Genomic DNA, 7,255 nt, shown 5'->3' on the forward strand with positions numbered 1-7,255 from the left:
TTAGGTGCCCGCTATTAAAAGACAGAATTCAAAATTATTCTCCACTTTTATCTTTTCTCCTCATGCTCAACCTCTATATGACACAATGAGCATCGATATAAAATTTTCTCCATTTCTTTGCAACAACTTGAAAAGCTTGCATTGTGCAATTCCATGGGTACACCTTCCTCAATGTTAGGTGATGGCTATTGAAGGTTGGAATTCAAAATTATTTTTCCCTTATACTTTTTCTCCTCATGCTCAACTTCTATAAGGTCAAAACAAGAAGAGCATCAATCTAAGATTGTCTCCATTTCTTTGCAACAACTTGTAGAGCATGCATGCATCATGAAATTCCATTGGTACACCTTCCTTAGTATTAGATGATGGCTACTGAAAGTTGGAATGAGAGAGAGAGAGAGAGAGAGAGAGAGAGAGAGAGAGAGAGTATGAGTATCAAATGGAGATTAACTAATCGAATTAATAAACTCAATAAATGAAGCATATGTTATGCAAAACAATACTTTGTTGAAGATCTTTGATTGTAATACTATCATGGTAGGTCAAAAATGCTATCATCATAGTACATACATTGACCTGGATTATACTTAATGGTTCATGATTCTCAAGAGAACTCTCAATTTATACTTTATCTACATTTTTACCAAGTTGCTCCTTAAAATCATCTCAATCATGGTCATATATCTCTTCTTGCTTGTTCCATTCTTATATTGACTCCTCAAACTTCTCATCCTCAAGATAGATACAAATACACCAATTTCTCTGATCTATTTGCCAAAAGTCAGATTACGATGAACTCTTGCCTTGTGGAATAAAGTTCGAGCTATCGAAATTCGGATGCATTATGAAGTTTGAATTTAGCCTATCGAAATTCAACTTTGAGATGAAGTTTGAGTTCGGTTTATCATCTGCCTTGTTGTTCTCATTATATCGGAGAAAGTGAGCTCTAATAATCCAGAAGAGCTAGTAAAGGAGGGTTGGACTTGACACCTTGATCCTCTATTGAATTGAAAATGCTAAAGTAAAAGAAGCAAGATTGCACAAGTGCTCATGGGCACTGCCTAGGCTATATGATCTCCATAAATGGCAACTTGAAATACTCAACTAATTATTTTTTTAAAAAACAACTGGTGGAAATCCACTCCAATCCGCCACCATATCAGTCCATCTAAGGCTCGGTTCACACCACCTGTCGACCATCCTCCAAAAGATGGTGTGAAGGGCTGCTGTCTTAGGGTGGAGGGACAGGCCCGAACATTGATACAAAGACTTGTACGCATAGAGAAGACGGCAGATATGCTCATTCACGCTAACTACGCCAAAAGGCAGCTAGGAGTTTTTAACATTAGAGAGAAAAATTATGATGTGTTTGGCCGATGAAGGCCGCCCATTCTATTACCTCCAACTGCTACACCAATTAGCACCCTGATGACTGCCGTCGGCAGTGTCCGCTGGCACCATAGCTGGCGCCTGGCGGTCGTGCTCCATGTGGTTTTTAATCTTCACTGCTTTGGTAATTTTAAGTAAAGGGCGAGCTTACGAAAAAGAACATTCTAGAAGGTGAAGAATGGCTCCCCGTAAGCTAATCGCTAACGCTACGAATGAAGATCGTGTCACACCATCGATCCTTGAGGTAGGTACCTCCTCAATTCTTTATGGCCTTTCGTTGAAGAGACATCTCCAATTTAGATTAAGGCACTTCAGTTTCCTTTACCCATCAGCTTCTAGATTGTATGACAGGTCGGAATGAACGTCTTCATCTCTCAATAGGCCGATTGTAGTCGGAACTCGCTTTTCGCTTTGCATTCATCTCGACCAGGTGAAGCTTTTTTGGGTGATTTGCGATAGCACTTGTGTAGATTTGGTATAGATGAAACCAATTGAACTTAAGTTTTGAAGATGCTTCGGCAACGCTGCTGGACCCCCGTGTTTTAGTAATTTTGTGAACACGAATCACAGCAATTTGTGGTTTGGTTGTTTTGAATGTTGTTTATCTCTGATTTGATTGTCTGTTTAACAATCGGATGCAGAGGCTCCCAAAATGCCAATTTCATCTATGCAAAGTGGGAACAGAAAGGTAGCAATCCCAGTGGATCTCAGTGATGAAAGTGCATATGCTGTGAGATGGGCTGTTGCCAATTACCTTCGTCCAGATGATTCTGTGATTTTACTTCATGTGCAACCTACAAGTGTTCTCTATGGGGCGGACTGGGGAGCAATGGATCGGTCTGTCAGCACAAGCGATGAGGAGTCACAGCAGCATCTAGAGGATAATTTTGATGCCCTTACATCAAACAAGGCAGCTGATCTTGCCAAGCCAATATTGGATGCCAGAATTCCGTATAAAATCCACATTGTCAAGGATCATGACATGAAAGAACGAGTCTGTCTAGAGGTGGAGAGGCTTGGGGTTAATGCTGTTATTATGGGAAGTAGAGGGTTGGGAGCAGCTAAAAGAACCCATAATTCTCGCTTGGGAAGTGTAAGTGACTATTGCGTCCATCATTGTGATTGTCCCGTAGTGGTGGTACGCTACCCGGAGGAGGAAAAGGAGGGTGGTGTGCCTATCATTGAGGAGAAACTTCCTGAGGAAGAAACGATGGGAGAAGTTATGGAGAAACTCCCTAAGGAAGAAAAGGTAGGAGAAGGGGACTTACGTCACGAGCTTGCAGATGAGCCTCAAGAAAAGCAGCAGCCTGCAGAAGAAAAAGAAGGCAGTACTGTTCTCATAGGGAAAGCCACTGCTTTGGATTAGAAAATATTGTCCAGCCGCTTCAGCGTGATATCATGAACAATTTTCAAGGAGGATTTTTACATTCATGACCACATGGAATAGGGGGGCACCCCTCAGTGTTGTGTATTTTGAGGTGCGACATTGCCTCAGCATTTCTCAGTCTTTAGGCATAACTAGCAGCTTTTCTAAGATACTTGTGTGGAAAGCCACTTTGTGATCTTAGTATTTTTATGTCTTGCTGAAGCTGTGAAACCAATCAGAAGGTGTTTTCTGGTATCACTGAAGGATGTTCCCCCTTTTCAAGATCTACAGGCAGGTCGGATGCCTTGCTTGTGAATATCCGTAGAGAGCAAGTGGCTTATTCAGTATGGTCAAGTGCTAGCCTTTTTATTTCAGCTCTGTACTGTCATGGCTGAGGAGTTTTACACTCTTGGTTTTTGTCTTAAGATGTGATCGTCACCTTCTTGGTGCTGCTGCTCTACTATGTTTGCTTTGCTTTGTGTACTGTTATCTCTACGTGGAACTTACCTACAGGGATGTGCTGCACTGTTTGATGCTGATGGGATAAGTAGGGATTTTAAATGTTTGTTTGTTTTCCCTACTCGTTATGCACTTGAAAGCCTACATCTTGAAAGTTGGAGAGCAAAGTCTTGTGCAGTCCCAATGTGTTTTATTTGTAGTAACTACTGCAGCAAATGTGATTGTTGTTTAATGCTTCTGTAGGAGTTTTATGTGAAACGGACATTGAGTTTAAAGCGTCATCGTTGAGTACACTAGCGATTGCAGCATTTAAAAGAGAGTGCAAAATTCAAATATCCCATTACTGATATGCAAATACACCGTTGAGATTGCTAGATTTGCGTGTTTCGACTGCTGTGAGACGAGATCATGGTATCCCTATTGAGGCTTTAGTGTCTTTTGGGATCAATACCATCTTGAGTTTGTACTGAAGCTTTAAGAACTCAAGGGATCCAAAAGTCTGTCTAGGGCATATTCCCCTTAGCTCTTCTTTCTTGCAGACATATTTCGCAAGTCCTCTGATAAGTGATTTCATGATTGAACTTGGTATCCACTAGTCCGAGTCTTCTTTGAGATGTGAAAGGAGGAGTTGTATCCACTAATCTGACTCTTCTTTGAGATGTAAAATGATCCTCTCGCCTTAGGTACAGGCTGTTAGGCCTTACTTTTCCATTGCATCCATGATCTCCTGAGTAGGAGTAATGTTTCTGTAAGAAATTTCTGTTGGCAATGGAGAATTGATTTCTGCAGTTACGGAATGTTTGCATGGTGCACACTGGGTACCCCAGGCTGATGTTCAAATGTATGTTAAATTGTGCTGCTTTCTGCGTTCTATCTTACTTTCTTGAAGTAAAGTGGTGCTGCCATGCTATGTAGCCTGATGGCACAATTATGAAACATGGTCCTCAATGGTGTTTAGGGATCAACTCCAAAATTAGATACACATCTTTTCACAGGTCAGATTTTACTCTCCACTGTCATGGAACTTTTTGAGGATTGGTAAGTTGTGCGTCTAACTTTATTTGATTAGAACCAGCTACCATGAATTCAGATCTTGCATTTGCAAAGGTGATTCGCTCTTTATCAGTAGATCTAGTTTACGGTTTCCTTTGACTTCTCTTCCACACACTTATTGTTGGCAGACGTGGTTGCAAGGTTCATACTTTCTGGGAGAACCTTAGATGAGAGCTGAGATGTGGAGCCATCCCCTTGAGGTCTGGAGACTTTTTGTTCCTTCTTTGATGTTTTAAAGGCAATGTTTGGTTGGCATGCACTACTTGCTTATATTACTGAGAGTTTTACTTTTGTAAGCATCAGTGGTAGTAGCTGTCAGGCCTCTTATAAGTTCATTACTGTGATTTATGCATATATGATAAGGAGCATATTTTGTTTGATGACAAGCAGCTTATTTTGTTTGTTCCTTTCGTCAAGGTTTTGGGAAATATAGACATCAGATGTCGCTAGGCTTAGTGCTTTTGAATCATCTCCTAGTCAGCATGCATATCAGCACCCAGGACTAGAAGAGTGGTTGGGGGGAGGGGGGAATGTGAGCAGCTAAGGGAGAGGAGAGGGAGCAGGGAGAGGAGTGCGAGGAAAGGGGAGGGGGGCTGAAGGGAGCGGAGCGAGAGAGGCAAGGAAGGGGGACTGAGTGAAATGAGAGAAGCGAGGGAGGATAGCCTAGGGACGGAGAGGAGGTTAATTATTTGAAATAGCTTGTTTTAATTAATATAGGGAGGGAGAGCGAGTGAATTAATTAATTGAAATTGGAGGAAGAGCGAATGATGACGCTACGCCATTCAAATCAATGGTTATGCCAAATGTAGACTTGAGAACCAATCTAGTGCAAGGGTAACCCCATGTGCATGAATCTTGAGAGAATATGTGGTAGATTGTGATTTGTGAAAGAGTCCCCTGATAGTTAATGAACTCTTGTTGAGCACATCCTTTTGTTACCAATCTTGCCTTATATTTGTTTGCACTCCCATCAACTTGTGCTTAACCTTGTCGAACCATTTGTAGCTAATGGCATACTTTTCCTTAGATGGTTTCATGGACTCCCAATCCTCATTTTTAAGAATGTGATTAATCATTATATTGTTTTTCCATGGCTTCAACCCAATAGGTGCCCACGACATTGAAAAATGGACATTTCAACCCACTCCTTGGATTTATTGCCCCTCGAAAGTTGATAGCCGATCTATGCCACACAACACTTAAAGATTGATTGCAGTCTCCTTAGCTTCAGGCCCTTGACATTTAAGTTTGCCTCATCCACCAATCTCTTTTCCTATTTTGACATTTTCTTGGATGAACCATGAGATGCATCCTCTAGCTGAGAATTTGGAGACTAGGCTCATTCTGGATTGCTCCTACTCACATTTGGTGGCATGTCATCAAATATTTCACTCTGTGGAAGTTTGAATTTTTAAATTTGTGAGAAGGTCAACTACTTGTTCGCCTACACTTCCATTGGATACTTCATAAACATAATGACAAGTAGCTTGCATTACCTTCTCATCAAACCTCACATCACATGGCAGAAACATTCTATGAGTTGTATGATTGTACAACTTATAATTTTATGTTCATCCACACACCCAACCATGATTTATTTTCCACTCTTGGAATCAAACTTACCTATCTTATCCTTTGACACATGAGTTGATCTAAAGACCTTGAAGCTATGAGGCACTTGGCTTAATTCCACTCCATGCTTCCCGTGTTGTTTGTTAAATTTGGAATTGATGTTACAGAGTTTCAACTTCGATCAAGAGGGAGCTCGCAGACTGAAGGCCGAAGCGGGCAGACGGAGCTCCCCAATGAAGAACAAAGGTAGTCGACAACGATTGAAGGACTCGATAAGGAAGGGAGTAGCACGAATCCTCCTGTCAACATCGTGTACTGAATGCTCACTCCGCAAGCTGCGAAGATGGATTGTCGGTAAGGTCAGCAAGGGTAGTCAAGGGATTGACACTAGACATTGAAGAAGTCATAAGTGCATGGTTGGCATAGACATCGAGGAACACGTCATTACAACGAGTCAACCCATCCCACAAAGGACGGTGTCAAAGGCCGCACACGAAGGACTTCTATGGGCGAAGTCTGTCAGCTCGAACCAAGGGCCTATTTCCCCACAACCCAGATGCACGTACAGGCATTCCCCTGGGTGGCGAAACGAGTCCACCGATTTTGGATGGTCTCATTGCCACACCCAGGCACTCGAAAGGGCACCGCACTACCTCTCGTGGAAACAGCTCCTAATATGAAGTAAAGGAACTTGCTCTTCTGACAAGAGTAGGACGAACCATTGTACGCTCGGTGGGTAGTACTCACTACAAATGTCATATGCGAGTCTTATATACATTGTTCTATAGTCTGAGGATCTCGGATCCTTCTTGTATACAAGCAGATTCGGCCAAGTAATAGAAAGACTCTTCAAGTACAAATGATTGCAAGCTTTTGTTCCCTTAATTTTTTCACTATTAGAGTTGTCCCCCCTTTCCCTCACAATGTCATATGTTTACCAATTTTCATTCTCTTCAATGCCTCCTTGGTCATTTGGGAAAGGCGATTGCCCCACATACTTGGAGGAATGAAGGTTCATGAGGTGAACAACTGAACCAGTAGCAATGACATACATTTGGAATTAAGATTTGGCGATCCTTCTTGGAAGTATACAAGTTTGTGCATTGGAGAAGCCACTAGGGAGTAAGAGAATTGACTTCCAGTGTACAACAAAGCCGACAGACACAAGAACAAGACATCAACTCAGATACAAATAACGAAAAGTGGAGTGAGCTCAAAGGAATTGGACCCGAGACAAGAAGGCTCAGAAGATGAATTTGTGGTCGAGGGAACAAAAAATCCTATGCATCCGCTAGCATTGACACCTGATGAAGAGATGCAAAAGGCAGTGACCAAGAGTGTCAACAAATACCACCTCTAGCAATTTTAGGCGAGTTTTGGTAAGGACAAGGGCTCATCCTTATTAGAAGAAGAAGA

At 41.9% G+C, this 7,255-nt stretch overlaps 1 pseudogene across 4 annotated transcripts; it reads left to right on the plus strand.

Annotated features, from left to right (window-relative positions):
- Window positions 1-1,371: 1,371 nt before the first annotated feature.
- Window positions 1,372-3,595, plus strand: LOC147896590 (universal stress protein PHOS32 pseudogene; annotated as a pseudogene). 4 transcript variants are annotated; one of them, XR_015541790.1, is made up of 3 exons: window positions 1,372-1,633; window positions 1,729-1,819; window positions 2,031-3,595. The product of XR_015541790.1 is annotated as a universal stress protein PHOS32 pseudogene, transcript variant X3 (transcript). The 4 variants fall into 4 exon arrangements; XR_015541789.1 differs by having other exon boundaries at window positions 1,741-1,819; XR_015541791.1 differs by lacking the exon at window positions 1,729-1,819.
- Window positions 3,596-7,255: the final 3,660 nt, after the last annotated feature.

Source organism: Dipteris shenzhenensis, chromosome 11 (assembly GCF_047967505.1).
Source record: "Dipteris shenzhenensis isolate YYH24624 ecotype China chromosome 11, Dip_SZ_1.0, whole genome shotgun sequence".
Classification (NCBI taxonomy): Eukaryota; Viridiplantae; Streptophyta; class Polypodiopsida; order Gleicheniales; family Dipteridaceae; genus Dipteris; species Dipteris shenzhenensis.